This window comes from Onychostruthus taczanowskii, unplaced genomic scaffold (assembly GCF_017590055.1).
Source record: "Onychostruthus taczanowskii isolate IOZ18803 unplaced genomic scaffold, ASM1759005v1 scaffold69, whole genome shotgun sequence".
NCBI classification, from domain to species: Eukaryota; Metazoa; Chordata; class Aves; order Passeriformes; family Passeridae; genus Onychostruthus; species Onychostruthus taczanowskii.
In genome coordinates, this window is record NW_024504676.1 from 3,804,654 (window position 1) to 3,828,275 (window position 23,622).

Sequence of the window (23,622 nt, forward strand, 5' to 3'; positions counted from 1 at the left end):
CTACTGGCTTGTCTGGCCATGGGACAACAGGCAACATGTGTAGTCCAATGCTGAGGCCAGTCAAACAGTTCAGGAATTGCTGGATTCATGTTTGCTCATACAGACTGGCCTGCCTCCCTTACAAGCTTCATGGGACACGTAGCAGTACAGACTTGGTCATCCTTTGCTTTGGTGAAATGAGTAATTGTGGTTTGGATTTGGTGTTTTGGGATGAGGAAAGGCTAATACACTGCAGGGTACATTACTGTGGAATCGGGATAGAGTCCTGGAAAGGAAAATGCAGCCTTGGTAGCAGACAGCGGGCTGTTGTAGTCTGCCCTCCCCCATGTTCTCCCTTGCATCTCAGAGGGGAATGGTTGTGGAGGGAGGGAAGGAAGATGGTCAGGCTTTCATAATCTGATAGGTTTTCAAGAAAAATCTTGTACTCTGTTAAATATGCAATAGTTTTTCTTCTTTGCAGTATGTGACATCTCATTTCTTGATCTCCCTTTCACCACCATGCTTACATACATTAATCTTTTTTGCTGGGAAGTCCTGGCTGTTAAGTTTGTTTTGTTTTTTTCCACCCATTTAATGTAAATTTTTTTCCTTATCTGATGTTTTATTGTTATTACTTTAGGAAATGCTTGAAAAATATCTTGTTCACCTAAAGTACCTGCTCTTGTTTACGATTAAGTGAACAAAATGGGATAAAGAGGATACATGTTGCCTTTCTGCTTTCTGAAGAGCACTGATCTATTTTGGGACTTTGTCACTCCACCATCAATACAAGAATTCTGTATCAGTTGTCCAAAGATACTCACTGAAATCTTTTTTGCACCATTATATTTCCTCAATTTCCGGGCTCCTTTTTCTTTTGATTGTGAGAAAATAAGATCCTTTGTACAATTTTGTAAAGGAAAATGTAATAGGGAAATCTGAGTACTTTGAGAAGAGGTAGATGTTAACTTTAGGGATAGCTGTGTGTTGCTGCTGACTTATAGACCTGCAGTCCCTCTTCAGGTTTTCCATGGGGCAGATGTATATTTTCCCACTCCTGCTAATTGCAGACTCTTTCTTTAGGTCCTTTTCTAAAGAATCTCTTTAGAACCTTTTTCTAACTCTCCCCTGGGGAGTTCTGTTCTGGGGAATATGTTGGTTTTAACAAAACAGGAACACATGAGCAGTCTCGGGAGGGAGTGTTTCTGGAAGAGCAGGAGTGAGGTGCAGGAAAGGAAGGAAGGGTCTGTGCTTTGGACGATGGTGGCTTGCACTGGTGCCTGGAACGTGCCACAGCCATGTCTTGAGTAGAATGTGCCTCTTAGGAGGAGATGGGAGCAGCTGTCTCGTCCTAGTTATGGTGTCTTTCCCATAGGATTGTCTGCAGGGACTGCCCAAATGAAGGTTGCTTCTCTTAGCTTTGAGATTGTCTTTGAGTGTCAAGGAAATAAACAAAGGTACTGCTTTTGTTTTCATAGTTAGAGGAGGTTGACAAGCAGAAGCTGCTGTGGAGGTATTGCAATATGACCTTGAGAAAGAAGGTGCCAGGGGAGTTTGTGGTACCTCTTCCCCTGCCCTCCTGTGTTTCAGAGGTGATGTTTCCTGGACTGTTTGCTGGGTAACCGGTGTGGGATGGTGCAAGAGTAGGGCAGAGCAAGTTCTGTGGAAGTGCTGACAGCTGGTGTCAAACACAGCAAGAAAGCAGTGATTCAGGAACAACCCTTCTGTCTTAACCATGCATTTCTCCTGAATTCTTGAGTACTGCAATGCTGATGCTGTTGGATCCTAATTCATGTGATGTTCTACCAAGCAACACAAGAGATGACAAATGAAGTAGTGTGATTTTTGTTGACCAGTGCTTATTGCAGTGACTAAAATGGCCTTGCAAGCTCATTAACTGGCTGGCAGGTCTTGCTGTGTAGCTGCATTGACTGAGTATGTGGCCATGCAGAGTTGCACAGCCCAGTGCAGGGAGTAGGACTACAGTGCTGTACCTGAGGAGAGCCTGCTCCCATCTTGTCTTATCTGATGGTGGTTTAATAATTGTTTTAATTCTTTTCCTCTAAGATTTCCAGGCTCAGCCTGGGATAAATTGTCTCTGTTCTTTCTTTGACTGAACTGAGAATATCCACAGAGGTTTAGCTTTGGGCAGTCTGTGCTGAGGTCAAGGAGTGACAGCTGACTGGCTGTTCTCTATAGAACTGTCATCCTGTTAGTTTTCTGGTTGTCCCCCAGGCAGACAGGATGTTGGGTGTGCACTCTGACCGCTTGTTCTTGGGAGGCAGCTGGCCTGGTGTGGTAAAAGTTTAGAGGAAGAAGAATCTGGTGGTGGATGTATGAAAAGTTGTCCCTAGGAAGGTAGATGTGAATTCCCAAGCGCAGCCTACGTGCTCCATATCTGACTTATCACTAATACAGCAGACAGAATAATGAAACTGTAAGGCTATTTCAGTGGAGTAGTTAGAATATGAAGCAATAGCTGATGAAATCTAATAAATAAAGCATCTTGATCCATTAAAGCCTTTGCCTTCACTGAAAATATTCATATTCTTAAGTTCTTTGTTGGATTAGGGTAATATCCTCTAAATAACCTGGCTGATAGAACAAAGGAAGAGAATTTTAGGGAAGTATAAGCAATCAGCAGTAATAGGAATTTTTCTTTTTTTTTGGTTTGCTTCTGAGGTTAAAATAACAGGAACCAGATGTAAAATAGCAGATATGTTTAGGACTTGATTTCACATTGTCAATTACCATGCCGTGTCTCCGAGAGAACGGAAGGCAGAAAGAGCTACGTGCTCTGCCAAATGGGCAGGAATTTTAAATTCTGTTCTGTTTCTCACTTTTGAGAAGCCGAATCAAAAATACCTGTTGCTTGCGCAAGTATCTCTGGCTCATCGACTTGAACATACTTTCCCAAAGGAAGAGTAGTGTTTATAGTTATTCCCAGTATATAGCATGCAGTGCTTATTATCTACAAGTAATTGAAGTTATAGAAATATTCTATAAGACATGACTTGAGAAAACCCCTTATGTTCAACAGAAACCTTGAACAAAAGCTGTATTAGGCTACTATTGTATTAATGATACTATAATTAATTTGCTATTTCCTGCCTCTTATTTAGAAGTTGGATGTTCGGCCAAAATACATTTGGAAGATGAACAAAAGGGTTTGATTTGCCAAGAGATATGACCTCTTTTGGGGCAAAGAGTGAACCACCACTTCTGGAATTTCTCTTGAAAAACGCTTCCTTATCATCACTTTAGGTTTCACTCAAACTACTTTCCTGCCTCCTTCTGTTTTGCTAGAGGCTCAGTTTGCAAATTATGACACTTAATAAATTATAGCGGGCTGGAGAGGAGAGATGATGATGGAGTTGTGCCTGTCAGTGGGATGTTGTGAAAATGTCTCTTTTAGGACTGTTTACCTAAATTTTTAAGGGATATCCCAAGAAAAGGATGATGTACCTTACACAAAGAGATCTTTTCCCCTGAGAAATCTGTGATGCCTGTCATTATTTGTATACCACAGCAAACTAGAGGTCAGAAAGGTACTGACGGCATAACTTTGGTGTGTTGTTTTGTTTTTAAATCAGCTCCCTTTCTTGGGAACCTCTGAGTTCTGATTAGACCGAGTCCTGCATGAAATGCAGGTGCTACCAGGTGGAGTGGAGTAAGACATGGACTTGTTTGCTGGTGTTGGGCTGACCACACCACGGCGTGTCTCTGGAGCAGCTAACTCTCCAGCTGACTCAGAGCTTTGTTTCATGGCTTTCACCAGCTCAACCAGAAAAATTACAAAGCTGGGTCTTAGTGAAGAGCAAAATGCTGCTGAGTGAAATGATTTAAGTACTTGTGTCACAGGCAAGATCAGGGTGTGAGTGAAGAGGGCAGCACGAGTCAGTTGCTAAAGAGAGGTACTTGCTCCAGTCTTAGAGATGATGTAAGAGCTGAATTCCTTTCCTAAGGGAAAGAAAGGGTGTCTTTCTGAATCCTGTTAGCTGGAAGGCAGGTGCTGTGGGGAAACTCCTTGCACTGGATAAGTTCTGTCTCTGCATAGAGCCCTTCCAATCCTCTGTGCATGTGTGTTTGTGTGAGATGACTCTCAGGGGACCTTAATGTTGCGGTTACCATGGGAGCCAATTCAGAGTGGATTGTCGTGCCATCAGAGCTAAAAGATGTGTGTAAATCTGTGCTAGCATTTTGCAGATGTTTGGGATTTTGAATATTTCTTGCAAGAAAAGTATTTCTATTATTTATGTAGGGATATTGCTTCTTTGCATGTAGCCTTTCTGAAATCAGCCTGGCTCTGTGATAGACAGGACAGACAGACAATCCAAAGTGAGTACAGTAGAAGAATTTTAACTTGAGATAGATGTTTCCCCGGAGAATCGTTCTGTTTGCTTGTAGTGTTTCTGAGTTACTTCCATCCCATTGCTATAGTGTACTCATCAAAATCTAAGCAGAATCATTTCTCCTTGCATATCTTCATCCTTTCCATTGTCCTGTTTGTGTTGGCTGGCACTTTCACCTGCCACAATTTTCAAGAAAAATCCTCAGCTGGGATTTGGAGGTGCTCATTCTAGAGAAGACCACTGTGATAAGCACAGCATGTTATGCACCGTGGACTTGGCTTTTCACCTATGGAAATCAAATGGTTATTCATGCTGGACCCCTACAGTTTAGAACATCTGCTTGTCACCGGAACTTGCTCAGTGACTTTGGACTTAACAGCTTGGGGGCTGAGCTCTGGACCTCCAGGACCTCTAGGTTCCTGTGCTGACAGTGCTTCTAGCACTCACAGCGTCTCAGGCCACCAGCATAGCAGAGATGGCAGATGTCCTTCTTTGGAAACTTCTTTTTGTGAAGTTACATCAAATCTCTAACTTTTAATTGATAATTTATTTTAGAAAGAGCAGTTTGTCTCTGACCTACATGTGGGACTCAAATGTGACTTTGTCTCTTAGAAGACTTAATTGTTGAAAATCTGAAGTGCTATTAGGAGTACAGGGATGCTGTTGTCTCTTTTTTTGTAACTTTTTTTCTTCTGCTGGTAGTGTGCACTCTTAATTCTTCATGGAGAAGAGAGCTGCATCAACAGGTAGAGAGTTAGGAACTGTTTTATCAGTTGCTCTTTTTAGGTCCACTGGGGAATTAGAGAAGAGCTCTTTTTGAGCAGAACAAATTAGGGTTTTATTAATGCCCTCCCTGTGGTGTTTTGGTGGTTTTTTTTTTTTTTTTTTTTTTTTAATTATTCTCGAGTTTTTTTTCTTTTTTCAATACAGAAAAAAAAAACGGTCTGTGAAAAGAATTTTTAGTATTAAGGATTGTTGATTTTTATTACTTCTCAAAAAAGAATAACAAAACCCTCAGTCACCTCTGGAGACCATTCTTGTCCTGTGCAAAAGTTATGCATTGAAAAATCTAACTCCTTGTTCCAGTGTTAATGGAATTGTTTAATTTTGTTTTGCTCATTTCTTTGGAGGAAATGTTTTCTCTGCACAAGCTATTAAGAAAACTTTACTATATCATTCCCTAGACATATGGCATTTTCATAATAACATTACTATCCAGGCAGTTTCATTCAGATTTTATCAAATACTCTAGGCAGGCCTGTTTCAGGAACTGGATGTAATGACAGAGATGTGTACAGCTCCTTGGTGAGGAAACCAAATTACAGTATGAAATAGAGTATTGGTAAGAAACTGGAAGAGTTGTTCTACTTCAAGGAGAGTATAAGCTTTTGTTGCAGGTGACATGAAAATGAGGGAATCTGCAAAACAGAGAGGAAACAAAGGCTGATATCCTATACTGGATAATAAACTGATAGTTCCTCTCATGCAGGAATTTAAAAATACTTCACACGCCTCAGTGAAAGATCTGGTTGTACAGTCATGGTGTAATTCAGCACTTGTGTGTGTTGTAAAAACTTCCAAGGACATTTATGGTAGGACAGCTGTTGATGAACAGTTCATGCCCAGGGAAGTGGTTGTATCACAATCCCTGGAGGCATTTTAAAAACATGTAGATGTGGCAGTGCTGGGTTAATGGTTGGACTTGATGATCTTAGGTCTTTTCCAACCTAAACTGTTCTGTGATTTGGCATTTAGTTCAGTAGAAGATTGTTGCAAAAGGAAAGAGCCATTCTTTGCAGAAGAGACTGTTTTAATGGGAGGGACAGGAGGATATTGCTCCTGGTCTGTGAAATTAACTTTTATTAAACATGATGTGCCCGAGCACCTTTCATTCAGGGCACACGATTTTGGCTTCCAGCAGAAGCTGTTTGTACCTGTTTAAAAGCTGTTCCCTCAAAACAATGGATACTGCTGTGCATATGATTCTCCCTCAGGGAAGAGAGAATAAACAGAACGTTGGATATTAGCTGCAGCACTTAGTGCCCTGCTGGGAGGCACTGGGGTACCACAGCGACACGGGCAGTGTCCAAAGCTCTGCAGCACAGCACAGGAAGTGTCTGTGCCAGCAGATGTGTTTGATGTTCACCACAGTATTTCTCTAGAGCTATGGATAAGCACCTAAGCCAAAAGCATTTTTGCTCCACAGCCCCCAGCTACTCTGTAAATACAGCTAGAGCACCTTGTGGCTTCAGCAGAGGCCAAAAAGCAGAGAGGTAGCTCTTTTTAAGATTGAGGCAAGCTACATCTGCCAGGAAAATTCACCTCAGCATGGCTGGCAAACTTCTGCCCTCCCTGTGCTGTTTGCTGCTCAAAGCAAGCTTGACTTCCTGAGCTAATACAATAACATTTCTTGATTGATTTTTACGGACAGGGTTTCTACAAAACTTGCTTTGGGATTTAGGAACCTACTTGTCACTGGCTTTCCTTGGGGCATAAGCATTGATTCACTGTGGCTATCTGGAAAGAGTCTGAATGCTGTTACAGCATCCTTCTGAAGATGCTGGCAGTGCTGTATAAGCAATTCATGAGGACTTAGAGGCAAGGGAGAAAAATGGTTTGCTTTTTTTATCAACTGTGTATCTGTGGGGGTAAAAAAGGCTGCCTCCATAGTGCTGACAGAGTAGACTATAGTGAGGGTTGGGGTTCTGCAGAGGCACATGCTGCCAACTGAAGAATGATTGTTGATATGGCAAGGGGTGCTGGTGTCAGAGTACCTGCCTTATGTACCAGATTTTTGGTCACTACTTCTTATGTAAAATTCAAATGCTTACTCTAAAGTGAACTGTGGTTACACAGTTTTTTGGAGAACAGGAAAGATGTTAAAAGGCTATGGGTTTTCATATTTTTTTCTTTTTATTTTTGCCCTTTTTTTCCACCCCGCCCCATTCCTCATAACGAAGCTACTCTGTCCAATATGGGCTTTTGATTTTCAAATTAATTTCTGAAAGGATTTCCCAATAGAGAATTTCTATTCCTAGTCATGAAAGACTGAGCTTTAGAAATAGAGTTTTCATTTAAGAAATTTGATCTGTAAAAATGCTACCTCTTCATGGGCACTGTATGTTAGCACTTTGGGCACGTTCCTGTGCTGATTTCTTGTAAAAGACAGTATTTTCCCTATGTCTTGTTCAAAGAGTCTTTTACTTATTTTTCAGGCCTGAAGCCAGTACTGGTATAAAATATGATAATGTCTTCAAACTGACAATTACCTGGAGATATTTTTTTCTTGGATAAATTTCTCTGCCATGACTTTCCTGTCCTGTGTGCAGAAAAAAAGGCAGCAGTACAATTCTTACCTGCTTTCTGTTTTGTTTAGCCCCATTTTATGGAAACCCTTCCTCAAGGATCACAGTCATGCATTTGAATTGGGACATCTGATCTCAGCTGTGCTGGAAGGGCAACATAAAAATGACAGAAGCGAGACAAAGCGTAGTGTGAACAAGCTCCAGTAACTTAGTTTTGAAAAGCTTTGTTCAAGGTATCACATAAATATGACAGAAGATAGTTTTATGGTTTAAAAAATAAAGAGAGAATTATGTAGGTAATCTTTGCAACCTAGTAAAAATATCACAGTACACAGAAATTGAAGTGCCACAATTTCCTATGATCTAAATTGGCATCTAATCTTAGTCAGTAGGTGAAACAACACTTGAGCATTTTGTTTATAGTGACTGCTTTTTTTATCACTTAAGAACAAAGTGGTATTTTGAAAACCTTCATAATGCGAATCTGGCAAATAAGGCAATTCAGGTAATAAGTAAAATCTTGAAGATCAAGGAGACCCAATGCTTTACATCATATTTATAATTGGCCCAGACCTTTATTTTAATGTTCTGGCTCTAAGTCTGACAGCCGCTTTGCGGGGAGGACTTACTTGGTCAGAAGAAATTATCTGTTTAGAACTTAAACCTGTGTTTTGCCTGTTATCTGGGATTTCTTCTTTTTTTTTTTTTTTTTTTTTTTTTCAAATCCCAAAGTTACTTTTCTTTAAAAGGAGTTGCCTGACTTAACAGGGACTGTGTTATCTGTGGAGCAGTTTCTTTTCTTGTCAGTGTAAAACCTTCAACTACGTTAGTTCTGTGTAACTGCAGCTGCCTAAGAACCTAAGCAGACGTATGACTAGTCTTTAAGGGCTTTCTTCTGTAGGTGACAGGGGAAACAAAAGGGAGATTCATCCCACCTCAAAGAGGGCTGTTGAGGAATACACTGGGAGCAGATACAGGGTGTGCAGCTGCAGTGAGAGCTGCAGGTTGTGCCCTGGCTGGGGGATGTGGTGGGAGCCCCAGGCAAGGGCCTGTGAACTGGTGCCAACCCTTTGCGTGACAAAGTGTGACATGTGGCCAGGTGACTGGACTCAGGATGACACCCTTACAGTCTGTGGGCTCAGTAGTTGGGCATGTAGGGAGTCAAGAGGGGGGCACTGGAGCTGCCTGCTGTGAAGGGACTTTGGTCCCAGCAGTCCAAGTCTGGGGTTGGTGGGAGCCTGAGGGGCTCCTGGGTGGTCTGACAGGGCAGTTTCCCTAACAGGCTATACTGGAGTTACTGGAGTTTCCTTTGGCTGTATAGGGAAGTCAGACATCCCTCTGAGACTGACTGTATGAAGTGGCTCAAGTTGTGTAGAGATGTTTGTGCAACTTGGATCCCAAGCATCGTCCTTAGAGCAAGAACCTTTTGATATTGCTCCTGGTAGTTTGTCATTCAATAGGAAGGTCAGCCATGTGAGTGAGTAGTTCTGCCATTTTTTGTCAGTGTGGGTGGGTACATTCTCACTTCAAGTCTTGTATCCTGAAGGTGGTTAAAGAGTGCACAAGGGACCCTCCTATAAAGGTGCCAGCAAATTCCATGATTTTTAGCCTGTCATTTGTGTATTTTTTCCCAATCATCTTCCTTTCTTCTCATCCAACTATTTATTTTTAAATGAATATATGTTTAAAAATTAATTTTAAAAATCCACAACTGTTAGATAGATAGCATCAAAAGTCAGTGTCATGCAGCTCAATGCTGAGCTGCAGACTCACTGTTTGACTTTGATAAAGCCAGATGATCTGTGGTATCACTTACCTGTCAGTGAAGACAGACAGCTACTTCCAGGGGGCTTCTGAAGGTAAGCACAGTCAGGTTTTTAAATTCATGCTGAGTGCTGATAGCAGGATGGAGAAAGGAGAAGGTACTGCGTGTTCCCGTGTAACCAAAATGTCCAGTGAATAGTCACATAGAGTAAGTCCTGCTTTCTTCTTTTCCACTTCAGTGCTTTAGCTTGAAGATTCTGCAGAGATTTCACTGACAAATTATGACTTTGAACAGAGATGAAAACTCACTTGTTTTGCTTTTACTGTTTAAATTTCAAAAAGCATCATGGTATCATAGGCTACTAAGCTGACAAAAGAAAGGTCAGTAGGAGAGTGAGTTTTCTCTGGGCAAATTTCCTGACCGAAGACAAAGGCAGCAAAGAGCTGTCAGAATATGTTTTTGTCACAGGAACAGAAGAGGAAGACTGGACACTTATCAATTGGCCTTCACAAATAGGTTGCTCTGAAGAATCATAGAAACATTCCAGCTAAAGACTGGGATGCTGTACTAGACCTGGAGTCATAGTGTGAAAAGATTGTTTTTGGGGTTGTTTTTGGGCATATCATCCTTGCTGTTCTGGGTGCTGGCAGTGCAAAATGTCTTGATGGTGGACACAGAAACCTGATTTTTTATCTGGAATGACCAACAAATGTGATCTCATTTCTAAGAGAAGAGTGTCTTTCTCTTCTGAGTTTTTGATGGATGAATTGAATTTCTACAGAGCCTTTCCACCCTCACCTGTGACTGTCCAAGCCAATCACTTGCTCATTCATGTAGCTACACAGCTAATTCTGCTTCAGCTCTGGATAGGTTCTGCTGGACCTGTGCTTGATTACTAGCTCTGTTTACCACAAGGGAGCAGTTATTAATGTGCTCTCATTTTTAGGCCTGTTATAACTCCTTCACTTTGATTAATTTCATTGTGGAGCTCTTTACTCTTTTAGCCTGTGTAAGATGTAATTCTGATTGTAGAAGTGCTTCCGTTGCTTCCCTCCCAGCTGAAGGAGGAGGCAAAAGGGCTATTGATTTTTATATAAAGATGAGTTTAATGAGACCTGGGGGTTGGGCTTGATCCAAGGCTTACTGGAGTCGTTGGCCATCAGTCATTAGATTTCAGTGGATTTCTGGCGCTGGTATCTGACTTACTGCCATGATGTTCAGCTGCCTGTGTAGCAGGGGTTTTGTGGGTCTTCATAAATCGTTCAAAAGCAGCAAACTCTGATAGTGGGGGAGGGCAGACATGCTGACCAGGTACCTAACAGCTTTTTCTTTTATTCTTGTGATCCGTTTTCTCCTATTTCTTACATTTCAACCTTGAATGTGTGGTCGTGGCACATGTGATAGCAATTTGTAATGAAGCATGCAACCCCAGATAAGACAGCAGAGCTCTAACAAGGAGCTTTTAGAGAGAAAAGATTATCTTTAACTCTGAGCTGAGTTGTAATTTGGTGGGTATTAATGCATAGATTTAAAAAAATGAGTAGTGTAATCGGCAATAGGAAGGGCATTAAAAACATAGGCATGAGCTATGAGTGATGTAACTCAGAGGTTCAATTGTGTTAGCACCTGGGCCAGATCTGACCTGCAAGCCAGTCATGTTCTGTTTTTCTTGCACATGTTGATGATTTTCCTATGAGCTTCTGCCTTTTCCTTTAAAAAGGAAAGATTCTGTTGCATGCACCAGAAGATGGCCCACTGCACTGCCCCAAACCTGCTTGTGGCAGACATCCCCAAAATACCAGACCATCTTCTCAGCCATAATTCTCTCTGCAAATGACTGCAGCAGCTCAAGCTTCATTTTTCCTCCTCTCTCACTGCTTTTTCTCTACTGACTTTTGATTGACTAGTACTCTAGGTCAACCAAATGCCATCCATTTCCCCTCATATAAAAGCAAGCAAGCAGTGCATTGCTCTTACCTATTCAACCCTCAGGAGCTTGTTCTGTACAGAAGCAGCTTTCTCTATGCTTTGCTCCTGCAGATGTCATTTTCCAAGCTTCTTCACTATACAGTGTTAAGTAATGTATTGCCAGCTGGAACAAATTGGTGCGGCTGTCCATTAAAAATAAGAATAAATGTATTATCACCACAAGATGCCATTCATAGAAATGGGGAGAGGAGAAAGTTTTCAATGCACCTGACTTTTAAGGAATTCAGCCAGCTATTGCTAAGGTCTTTGTAAAGAGTTACTTAATCTGTATGTCTAAAATATAGTAAACTTAAAGAAAACAATGAAATGGAATATCCTTCTTGGAGCTTGCTATTTTTTTTTCCCCAAGTACACAGAAGGAAGATAGATTTTTTTTTTTTTTCCATAGGGGAAGGATCATGAACTATTGTTTATCTGCCTTGTTTACTCTTTGCAATGGAGCTATACAAATAAAAGGAACAGAGTTCTTGTATCCAGTGAGTGGTAAATGGAAGTAGGATCTATATAATGGCTATTGTAAAATCCAAGTCTTGCCTTGGCTTAGAAAGCTGCTGGTCACCCTCTTAGATGTATAATTCAATTTAGTGATGCTGAGCATCTGTTTAAACAAATAGCTTTAAAAAATGTGACAGAACTAGTACTTTGTCCTTGACTCTGTCTTGTCTGTAGCTGTAACACCCAATTCCTTCTGGGCTCTTCTTTCTGATGTCATCAGGTGCCATGTGCAGTGGCATCAATGGCCAGTGCAGCTGGCAGGTTTCTCTGAGACTTGCCTGCCTTTCTGCAGAGGCTGATGTTACTCTGCGCCTCGGTTTGGTTCAGCCTTCAGTGTCACACAGCTGCCCAGAAATGCACTGGCTGTTGTTCTCATTATGAACCTGTTGAATCTCTTCAGGCAGCCTCATGGTTTGCACACACTCACTTGTGTTTGGATGAAATGAAACAACAATAGGAAGAGACCTTCTTTTCTCATGAGAGTAAACTTAGTGAGGTGGGTATTTGAAAACCTTAGCCCTGACCATTTCCATTTTGTCATGCAGAATTCCTGTGTGGTACTATGTGCCTAATAGCTTTTTCTTGCTATTTGTTGTTCCCAGTTTACAGGTGCAGTAACTCAGAGGTCAAACTGGAGGAGAGGAGTGGTCTACCAAGGTCTTTGTCCATGCAGCTTGTGAAAGTGAGACGAACAAGGCAGCTCGAAACTTTCTGACTACTCCAGAGGATAGAGTATTTGTCTTATTGTCATTTTGGGGCTTGCTTGAGAGTCATGCATTTTTGTGTAGAGGCTGTGTGTACCTTACTGTAGGCACACAGTTTGTGGTAACTGGGAGTAGGGCTGCAGCAAAGCCTGGTCCCTAATGGGAACAGCTGTGAGAAGCAGGTGAGTGGCATTGACAGCAGTGAGCCATGGGGTGCTCAGGGGCACTGACCAACCACCAAAGGGAGCAGAGGGCACACAGGGGCAGTGCATGAACACGAGGGATATAAAAGTTTGGGCTAAAAAACAAAAAGGTGGTCCCTAATGGGCACAGCTGTGAGCAGCAGGTGAGTGGCATTGACAGCAATGAGACCTGGAGTGCCCAGGGGCACTGACCAACCACCAAAGGGAGCAGAGGGCACACGGAGGCAGTGCATGAACATGAGGGGTATAAAAGTTTGGGCTAAAAAACAAAAAGGGCAGATGCTTGCAGCCTTCTGAAGTGGCGTGGAGTTACTCTGTATGGGTTGAAGCCTCCTGAAATTGTAGGATGATAGCCTGTGTGTTGTGGCCATCTCAACTGCGACAAGTGCTACAACACTTTACCTTCTCTCCTCTGAAGGAAAAGGAGGTAAAAATATTGTAGAACTGAAGAACAGAGAAAAAGGGGAGGGTGAATGCTGGCTCAATACTTTTTTGTTTTGATTAGAAGATCCTGACAAGGAGAAGTACAGAGGGCACCTGTGGTCAGAGGTTTTGTACACATACTTGGGGATGTGTGGAATGGTTTAACAAGTTGAAGACTGACACACAGTTTATGTAGAAATAGTTGTGTGTTGGTCATTTGTATGAGGCATTTTTCTCCTCAAAACTGTGTGAGTGTTTGCAAGACTATTTTCTTGTGAATGTAAAGGGTAGCAGTCCTGGACATGCATTTGATTTGCTCTGGCTGCTGAGCCTTTGCTGAGAACTCGAGTTTCAGGTGTCTTCTCAGTGAGAATGGGAGGAGGCTGTAAGTATTGTTATGGTGTTTCACTGGGGATGGGAGGACAGAAAGGAGGTCTGGGTGATTCCCGGTCTGTTCATAGCTTCCACATCACTGGGGGTGACTAGCTGCATGTGACCTGTAGAAGACCTGCCAGTGCTGCTGCTGTACAGTGCTGAAAACCTTCAGAGAGGGGACTCGTGGCTGCTCCAGCTGCCTGAGCTGCCCAGACCTGCAGAACAGTAACTGAGGGCTTGCTGAGTGCTGCTAAAATCTTGTCACTTCCTGCCTTGTGTGACTTTTTACAGTAAGGGTATTGGAGAGTAAGGTTCATTTTGCTTGTGGGATTTCCCTGCTTCCCACATGTGACTCCTGCTGACTCCCCTCAGTACTACCAAGGGCAGAGCTCCTTGGTGGTGCTCAGTTCTCTGTGTGTGCAGTGATCCTTTGTCCTGTGGTGGCCTTGAATGGCATTGATTACACAGTGAAGGAGGTGGTGTTGGGGTAGAAGCACCTGACTGTCTAGCAGCTGTTTTTTTTCAGGGTGTGTGCTGGGTGTCTTATTGAGAAAGTCTGTCCGTACTGTTCCCACTGCTGTGCAAAGCTTTCCTGGTGCCTGCTGGGAGCAGGGGCAACTGTGTGTGTTTCACTGTGTTTTGGGTCCAGAAGTGCTGTGCAGGTGGCGGAAAAAAGGCAGAGATGCGCATGTGCTTTTCTAGAACTTGCACTATTAATAACTCCATACTTAATACTGATCTCCCAATTTATACTCCATTATGGATTTATTTATTAAATGCACTTGTGGCAAGAGGCCTCTGACTCTTCATGCTTTTGATATATTTTTACAAAGTTAATAGAAGTAGAGAAAAACTGACATCTGGAGGCACATGGGTGGTGATGGCATAGTAGAGCTGAAGCTCTTTCTTAATGGACCTTTGCTCTTTCTGCAGTCAGAATTGGCACACATGACAGTGCTGCTGCTGTGCTTTCTTTTAGCCTAGTTTTCTAGGTGCTTTTGCCCATACAAATTTCTGAAAATTGATTCTTCCAGGGCCTCCACAAGCTGTGCTGTGAGCTGTCACAGAGCATTTTGCTCATTTGTTCTAGGTGACTTTCCCGGGGTCAAGGTGAGTCGATAGCTGAGCCCTGCATAGAACTGAGAATACCAGATTCCTGCTTGTTTGACCCCTGGAAGCTGCTTTGATAAATTGCTTTTTCGGGTAGTGGAACACTCGGTATTTTGGGTGCATTTAGAAAACTTCCACCTGTGGCTTGTGGTACTAGCATGTAGATTGTTTTTTCTTTAGAATGAGAGACAGGTGGGAGGAGGATGTATGATTACACTGGGTGAGGTCTTTCAGAGGTTATTTTCCTTCCTCCAATTATTATTTACTATGTGAATAGCTCTTCTCCCTAAGAACAATATTATGCTTTCAAAACCTTATAATCTAGACATACATTAAAATACTTAATGCTAGGAAATCTTCATTCTTCCATCCTCTCCAGCAATCACCACATACATCTTTCCTTGCCAGTAAAGGCTTAGTATTGAACAGTGATATCAAGGCTTTTATTATAATCTGAAAAGTATGAATTGAGAAGATGAAGTAGATATCTGGGTAGTGTATTTTCTAGGTTATTCTTAACTTCAGAACAAGATTCATGCTTTATTAGTTTTCTGTCTTTTGCCCTGATACTAACCAGATGAAGCTTTTAACAAAAACGTATAAAAGAAATAATTAAAAAATAATATAATAAGCAGAATTGCAAAATATCAGATGCGATTTCATAACTAAATGTGGGGTGGAAATTAAAAGTCTGGAAACCATACTAGAGCAAGCACAATGTCAAGCTATGACCTTAACAGGGTACTGTCAAAATTAAAGGTGACATTTTGAGAGTCTGCCCCCAAGGACTCATATCTTTGGGAGAGTTTGAACTCATTAGGGCTTGAAGGCTACCTTTCTGGTATATGAAAACATTTTTAGAGCTATTCTATTGTTTTCTATTTTTCTCTTCATACAATAAGTTTGGCTGCATAACATTCTCTGTGCTCCCACCATCTATGGTGTGCCCTCCTCTTCTCCCCCCATTACTGTTTCACAGCTTTTCCACATTTCACAATGATAGTGCTTTTCCAGTAATGGTGTAGCTCTTTGCACTATATTAAAAAATCCCACCAAAAAAACCCCAGAAAACAGAAAACCTCTCTAAAACACCACAAGAATTGATTTAATTTGTGTATAGAAAGAAGAGTGATTAAATGTGTTTGTTTAAAGGGAGAATGAAATGTCTCTTAGTGATTTGGGGATGAATTGGAGTACTGTGATTGATACTGAGTTTTACTGATGTCTTTGAGTATATAATAAGGGAGAAAATGTTGCTTTTTATATTAAGGACAGATGTACTTGAAGAAAATGAAGACTTTAGTTAAGTTCCTGTTTCTGGGATTTCCCTGGAATTGTACATTTAAAGGAGTTGCATGTACTTCCATGTGAAGTCACATGATTTAACATGCAGCTTTGTACAGTTTGTTCCCTTTTTCCTCTGCATGTGTTTTATTAACAACAAACAAGCAAACTGATCTTATGCCAAATGCCAGTGGTTGGCAATCCCTCTAAAATCAAATTGTCTTCCTGCAACTCATTGGGAAGCATTTGCTATTAGTGAAGCAGGGCTCTTGAGGGAGTAATATTAGCATTCCCAATAAGCAGTAGAGAAGTATGGAAGTGTATGTTATAAGCATCAGGGATTATATTGTTTTCTCTTCTGTGTCTAGGACTGATGTGGCTTTTTTCCAGTTGACATATTTAAGAGGTTTTTTTGACCCAAGATGAAAATGAGGGGTCAGTTTTTAAGTGATGTAAACACCCAGAGCTACAGTGAAGACAGACACTCCTGGTTTAGCCAAGCAGATAACTGCAATTTTTTTGTTAAGTGTTTATATTGCCCTGTTGGCCCAAATGAGTGTGCTTCAATTTTTTGTTTTCATATGTGAGGATCTGGCACCACAAATTCAATTTAAATTCTAATGGGAGCATGACTAGAGCTGCATAAATGACATCTGCCTCCACATTAGAGTGGTCATCTATGGCAAAGATTTCAATGTGGATTCTCACCTTGAAATGAACATGCTGATGACTGGCCACGAGTTCACGTTGGTTTGGGTTTTTTTCCCCCTGTTTTCTCTTGCTGCCAAGTATAGAGTTGTTTATGCCAAATAGCTCATTTTCTCTGGGAGCAATTTTGAACCTTGCTCCAAACTGCCCACTTGCTAATGTGCTCTTCTAAATTGTGGCTCAGATCCCTGCTTCGTGTTGATATGGGAAGGATTTGACCTAGGTGTTGTGACTCTTTTGGCTGTAGGAGAAGAATCAACTTCATCCCACTCTTTGAGACACTTAAGAATCAAACAATAAGGCACAACAAGGTTACAGGGGGGGAGGGTCTGTTGCCCCTTTTTCTTTTTTTCCTAAGCCATCAAAGACTGACAAATTTAACCTAAATGTATCAATAACTCATTGTTTGCTCGAAGAGATTATGCTGTTTTTGTACTTCTCTGTAGAGAGTTTCCAAGAGGACAAGCACAAGGGGAATAACAAGAATTCTCATCCTTGGCTTTTGACAGGGATACTCCAAGATAATTTTCTTTCTTCAGTAGAGGAAAGTCTGAAGTTAACTTTTCCAGGCAAGTAAGGCGACTGGCAAATCTGCACAGGGATGTGAAAGGTAATACAAATGTAAATGTATGAGTGCATCTGTTGTATTTTACTACTGAGAAGTATGTAGTAGAAAACACCAGAGTAGGATTTTTATTTCTTTACAAATACTCTTTATTTATTTTAGGTAAAAGTAAACCTTTACAAAATTATATGAAACACAGCTGAATCTAATGAACTAATGCAGGCTCTAGTTGTATGAGACTATATTGTCATCTTTTAAAAAGGTATTTATATAGAAATAGATCTGTTCATACTATCTTTATATAGTAACATTGATACTCTCAGGAAGTGTTTATACTTTCAGGAATCAATGCCTGATAACAAAGTTCTGTAGTTTGGTCAGGCATAGCTGAAGACTGAGCTGGGCTGAGCACAGGGACTTCGTGTGTCCTGTACTGGTGAACTAGCATGATAAATCATCATCTTCCACTCCCTGTAAATCACCAGGTATTAATGAAGATTTATATGGGTAGACATGGTGTGTGGGGAGACAAATTATTGCTGATCCTCTCCTGTTGCAGCATTTGAGCAAGGGTAGGTCCTAGGGAGCAAATTTTGGACTTGGCTGTTGTCTCCTGTTGAGAATAGGAGCAGATGTTGGTGTCTTGGCTACAGACAGTGCAATGAATTGCAGTGAATTCCTTCACCATGCTGAGGGATCTAATTGAATGAGGAGAGCTAATGGGAGGATGGAAGTGTTTGCAGCACCATGGGAAACGAGAGACTTCCCCTGCTGCCATGTTGGTGTAAATTGGCAGATTCCTAATGAAATTAGTAACCTCCTAATAATTCATACACTAGAATCTGGCCTACACCGGATCTGTGCACAGGGTGTGCTGTGCCTCTCAGAGGTTATATAGTTCCTCTTTGCAGAAACAGAGTTTTTAATTGCTTTAATTGGTCTGGCTAGTAGATATCTGATTCTACCAGTATGTCTGCTGCTAATGAAGTCTGTGGTACAGAATTGTTATTTATAAGTAGTCTATTTTTAACGGTGCTGCTGTAACAATTTAAATGCTCTGAGCTCTGTGTACCCTGATGGGCTTTTTGTGTATGCTTATTATATGGGAACAGCTGGGTATTTGAGAACACAATTTGTTACCAGGGTTTCTCTAGGTGGTAAAACTATATGACTGTTCCCCTGACTCTGCTGAAGTTTGTTATGAAACCAGACCCTGTTGTATCCTATTCATAAGAAATTGTGAAAAGGGCATGTCACTCTCTTGGCTCAGTAGCCTTCTCAGCCATTGCTTCTCTACATGTTGACCTGACATTGTGGTTGGAGAGATACCTGAAGTAGGTGGTTGCTTGTTGCTCACTCATCTCTTTGTAGGTTATCTGTCAGGTTTGTCACGAGCAAAGACGTTTAAAACATAATTTCCTGCAGAATGATGAATTCTCTTCTGTGATAGTTGTCCTTTGCTCCGGGCTATTACCTTACTTTTGTTCTCTTTCTGTGAACAATGTGATTAAATTGCAAGGTTGGAGAGCCACGTTTCTAGAGTCTCTTTTTGTCCTGATGCCAGTGCAGGGCACTGTCTCCTTGTGTCAGTTTGCAGATGTGGAGATAGCAACTGCATGAGAATCACGGCCACGTTACAAAGTTTGACTAAAAATTACAGCTGTCTAATGTTAGCTTGTAGTGTGTGATTGATGGGGCATGGGGGCAGTGGCAATGTCCTCTGACCTTTTCCACTGGGAACTGTGTAACCCTGTGTCCTTACTACCCTGAGAGCTGTTCTTCCTGCTGCCTGCCTGCTGGATGCAGATGCCATCACAGGCATCTTTCCTGTGCAGATTGTACAACGACCATGGGGCCTGAATAGAGCATCCTGATCCAGGTGGGATGCACGTGTTATGCGTTGTCTTGAATTCAGTAAGCTTCACATGCTTCACCCTGCTGGTGTTCTGTTGCATGCTCACAGCAAGCACTCAGGAATGTAATGGTTGAGATTACTTTGGCCTTTGACAGGATTTTGGCTGTTTCATTGCTACAGGATTTCTGCTGTTGAGTTTTGTGCTAACACGCATCAGCACAGAGGTCCTGACTGAAAGGCTGTCATTGCTGTCTGAAGGCCAGTACAGGCTGAATTACAAATGGTTATTGTTACACACAAGTTTTGGAATGGGAGCAGCAAAAGCTCGGAAGCAGTAAACTACTCCCTACTTTTTTTTTTTTCCAATTAATAATCCCCAACACAACAGCTAACCCCTTCCCCCACACCTCTGCAAACTTCTCAAAGTGAACAGAGAAACACAACATGTGCAGTGCAGTTGATTTTTTTCTGCCTTGCTTCAAGGCTTATCTGATCATCATGTTCTCAAAGATATTTTAAAACTGCTGGCTGTTATTTAAGGATGATATTAAAGTCCTTGCTTTGGAGAGTTTGGATAAATGTAGAATTTAATTTAATTAACCTTCATCAGTCTTTCTTTCTGCATGAAAAGGTGACCTTTATAAAATGCCATTTACATACCCAAGAGCCTGGTGCTTGCATTTTTCTGTGTCTATATATCTATATATAAAGGCATATTAAAACATGTTTACATATGTTTTAGGCATTTCAGGACCATTTATTATGAACATTTGTGTTATATATACAGACATATATTGGAAAACTGTACCCAGTGTTAGGCTCAGGTTATTCTAAGTGTTATGTAGTTAAGCAATTCCCATCAGAAAATAGATCTAGAGCTGATGGATTCATCTAGGAATCAGCTTGTGGCAGAGTGTTTAGAGGCATTGATAGAGGGACATGAAAGCTATGGACTAGGCTCTGTGTAGGTATACAGTAATAGAAATTCTCTGATCCAAAAAAGCATGTAAGCTCAGCAGGCTGAAAAATGTGAGAAGACAGTGGCTCAGAGTGGGAAGATGACTGTCCAGGTCACATTGCTTCACTGCATTTCTAAAGAACCCCAGTAGCGAGGATGCCGTCCCCTAGACTGACCTGTCTTTTCTTGTTCTTACATTCATCACTCATTCACATGAACAATTTTTCCTGTTTTCTCATGCCAGGGAGTCTGGAAGAGAGATTTCTTAAAAGCTTTCTTCAACTAAGACAAGTGTGAATAAACAGTTTTTGGAGACTATGAAGTCTAGTATGCTTGTTAAGTTCCTCAGATTGAATTTGCCTTTAATATGCTCTTGGGTTAGATTTCAAATGTATTTAAGTTTCCAAAGATGTGAACAGATGCTTAGTAAAATTTTCAAAGCTTTTAACTTGCTTAGGTGCTTCTGAAAATCCCTTTAAATGTCTATATGCCTTTAATCTCCTCAATAAATTTGCAAATCCTTAGAGCCTGTTGTTCAGCGTTCAAGACTTCAACAAGGTCTGGATTCTCTGCCTTCTGTCTGTATTTCTGTAGCTGTATTTATTGCAGCTGGGAGACTTGCATGCTCACTGTAACTTTGTAAATACAAATGGGTCCCAGTCTTAAATCTGACCCTCAATAGTGCAGGTGTAGGATGTTCTCTGAATAACTGTTTTAGACACAGAGGGCTTGTGGATTTTGTAATCAGCCTCTGTCCTGTTGCAAAGAAGGTGTTCTGCTCTCACTTTTTAACAAAATCCCTTCCTTGAACAAAGTTTGTATAAAAAATAGCTTCCTTGACTGTTAAAATGTGCTTGCTCTGATTTATAGCACCACACAGCTCACACACAATCATAACCTCACTTTCTCCTGCCAGGAGATGACATATGATAATAACCAGACATGTATGTTAGAGGGAAGGAATTACCTTAGTGTTGGTATCTCTGTTTCTTGCCTGCTGAGTAACTTAGCAGTGGAGATGAATGGCAGAGCTAGTGCAAAAATAGTGCACTAATTTATCCTTGAAATGTAGCAGGCACACTGAGATTACTCAGAAATGTTCCTCCATGGTTTAGAGCTGGAATTAGTCCTGTTGTGATGATTGCTCAGGGGTAGAGGGAAAGAGCTCTTGAGTTTCAGGCAGAACAAAAAAGTTTGTGGATTTATTTCCAGTGTGTTTGGTTTGAATAAGTTACATTTGGGCTACTCATTTTAGGACCCATCTCCCTTTTAGAATCTGATTTTGAAACCCATATCTCCAGTAAGATTTGGAAGAGATTGCTAGAGTAAATATGCAAGAAATACTGCTTGCCAAACAGTGAGTATAATGAGGTTTGGTGTGATAGCTGGGAACTGGTCCATTGCTTTAAGGAAGCTGCATCTCATGTTAGAAACTGTCTCCAGTGTTTCTTATTGCCAAATAAGTTTATTTTGTTGTTGTTCTTTGGTAAATGAGTACAAGAATGGTGTCATTAAGGATGTTGGAGGAAATTTTAGCAAACTTACTGGTTTAATAAATAAGATAAAGGATTTCAACTTCTACAATACAATATGAATTTTATTTTTAAAGGGAGAATTCTAAGGACTTCACTGTCAAATGGAAGCAGAGTATGAATAAACCTTCTTGAGAAAGCTGATTATGTCAATTAAGCTTTGAGAACCAGTTGCTGTTTTTTTTCCCAGTGATTGTTTTTACATTTTGTAGAGCTCTGGTTATGTAATAAAATCACTATTAACCCAATGCAATAAGACCTTGCAAATATTAAAATGATTGCTGGAAAATAACTGTCTCTGAAATGTGTGCCGCACACTTCTTCCTTTGTTCCTGACATTTGCTCCATCATGTCTTATGGGTGCTCCTTATAGAAAATGAGATTACCCTCACCTGTTAGCAGTAAAAAGTAATGTATTCCTTGTCTGGGGCATGCACTAGATGACTAAAAGAGAGACCTTTGGAGGCTGAATTCAGTGGTGCTCTAGCCTTTTTTATTTCTGATGCTCTCTGTGTCTCTCTGAGACATTATTTCTCCATTTCTGTTATTTTGTAGTGTTTTTTATCTGTAGTATCTGACTCTGAGACTTTTTGGGAGTTGGTGACAGTTCTTGACAGCTTTGGAGGAAAAAGATGAAGGTGTCTGAACCACTTGGAACTTTCCACTGACTCCTGCCACTGCTGAACTTCATGTTAGGCCCTGGAAGGGACCTGTGTGGGACCATTGCACTTGTTCCTGAACTGTGCAAGGTGGGATAAAATCCTGGCCCTGAAAGGAGTCTGTGTGCCACTTAGTGAGTGTCACTTAGGCTTGTGTTGTTTCAGCAAAGTCTTGGAAGTTCTGCTGCCCTTAACTGTGAGGGCAGGTGACTGTTGTACATTGTGGTGAGGAGCCAGGCTGGAAAAATGTCTTGTCTGATTGGAAGGGGCAGTAAATGCAGTGAGTGAAGGGGCAGGAGAGAGGCTGCAGGAATATTGAGCTAACTCAGTAAGAGCTGTTGATTTTGAGTGGGGTGATGTTTTTTTAGGGTGATGTGTTTTTTCAGTAAAGTCTCATCTGATTTCTGCATAGTATCAGGTAGCTTGTAGCTATTTCTGTTTCTGAGACTTAGATAAGCACATTTCTCTGCATACACAAAGGTATTATTTTATCTGGGAGTTCACTCTTGCATAGAGGAGAACTGCTCAGACTATTCTGCTCAATGTTTCCTAGTTTTCTGTAGCCTTCCTGATGAAAAGGGGTGGGTTTTGTTTTGGTTTTATTTGTTTTAAAATTTTTTTAACCTTTTTCCTGTCTTCACCTTGGTGGAATCCACTTCCCTTCTGCCTTGAATTATTCTGCATAGATGCCTTCAGATCCTGCTGCCAGGAGTATGACTGGGATACTGCAGGCTGTCACCAGTATCTCATCTCTATGACACTGGCACCTTGCTGGAGAGGCAGGTCTTGCTGATTGAGAGCTGCTGTTCTGGTTCATCTGCCTGCCAGAGCAGTGTCCCTCCATCCAGGATCTTTTTCTCAGCTGCCTGCAGCAATAACTCGAGATCTGCCTGCCATCTGGATGGCACTTCCCCCACAATATAACCTAGTGTTGATTTTTATGTTGGTTTATTGTGTAATGCTGTAAATACATATGGCTGTGTATAACTTCTGCCTAACTGCTGCAGCTGTAGCAGTGAGAATGGGGGTTTGTGAGCCTGAGCAGACTTTTAGCTCTGCTCCTAATTTGCTCTGTGAACTGAGGTGTAGGATTGTTGCTCACTTGGAATGTATTTTCTTTTGGCCTGATTTGAAAACTCTTAAATCACTGTAATTTTTTAAAGTCTCTAAATACATTTTGGAAAAGGGGCCCTTTGATAATATTCCACTTATGCTACCTATCTTCGTGTTGATGAGAAATGTTTAGAAGCAGCTGCATAATATGTTCATGGTATGCTCAGAAATTGTGCCTGTGCCCTGCAACACCGGAGAGATTTGTGTATCCTAATGCAGCTGCAGATCAGGGCTCAAGCTAAGATGGG

At 41.2% G+C, this 23,622-nt stretch overlaps 1 protein-coding gene across 6 annotated transcripts in view; it reads left to right on the forward strand.

The window, feature by feature from the left end:
• TSPAN4 (tetraspanin 4) overlaps positions 1-23,622 on the forward strand; it is a 418,001-nt gene that overhangs the window by 28,456 nt on the left and 365,923 nt on the right. The window contains exon 1 of one of the 6 annotated variants that reach the window (XM_041421142.1): positions 12,512-12,542. The exons of 4 other annotated variants lie outside the window; for them this stretch is intronic. The gene's annotated coding sequence lies outside the window, so the exon portion shown is untranslated. Of the gene's footprint in view, positions 1-12,511; positions 12,543-12,568; positions 12,618-23,622 lie in introns of those variants that run through there. One more of the 6 variants, XM_041421141.1, reaches the window with a different exon arrangement.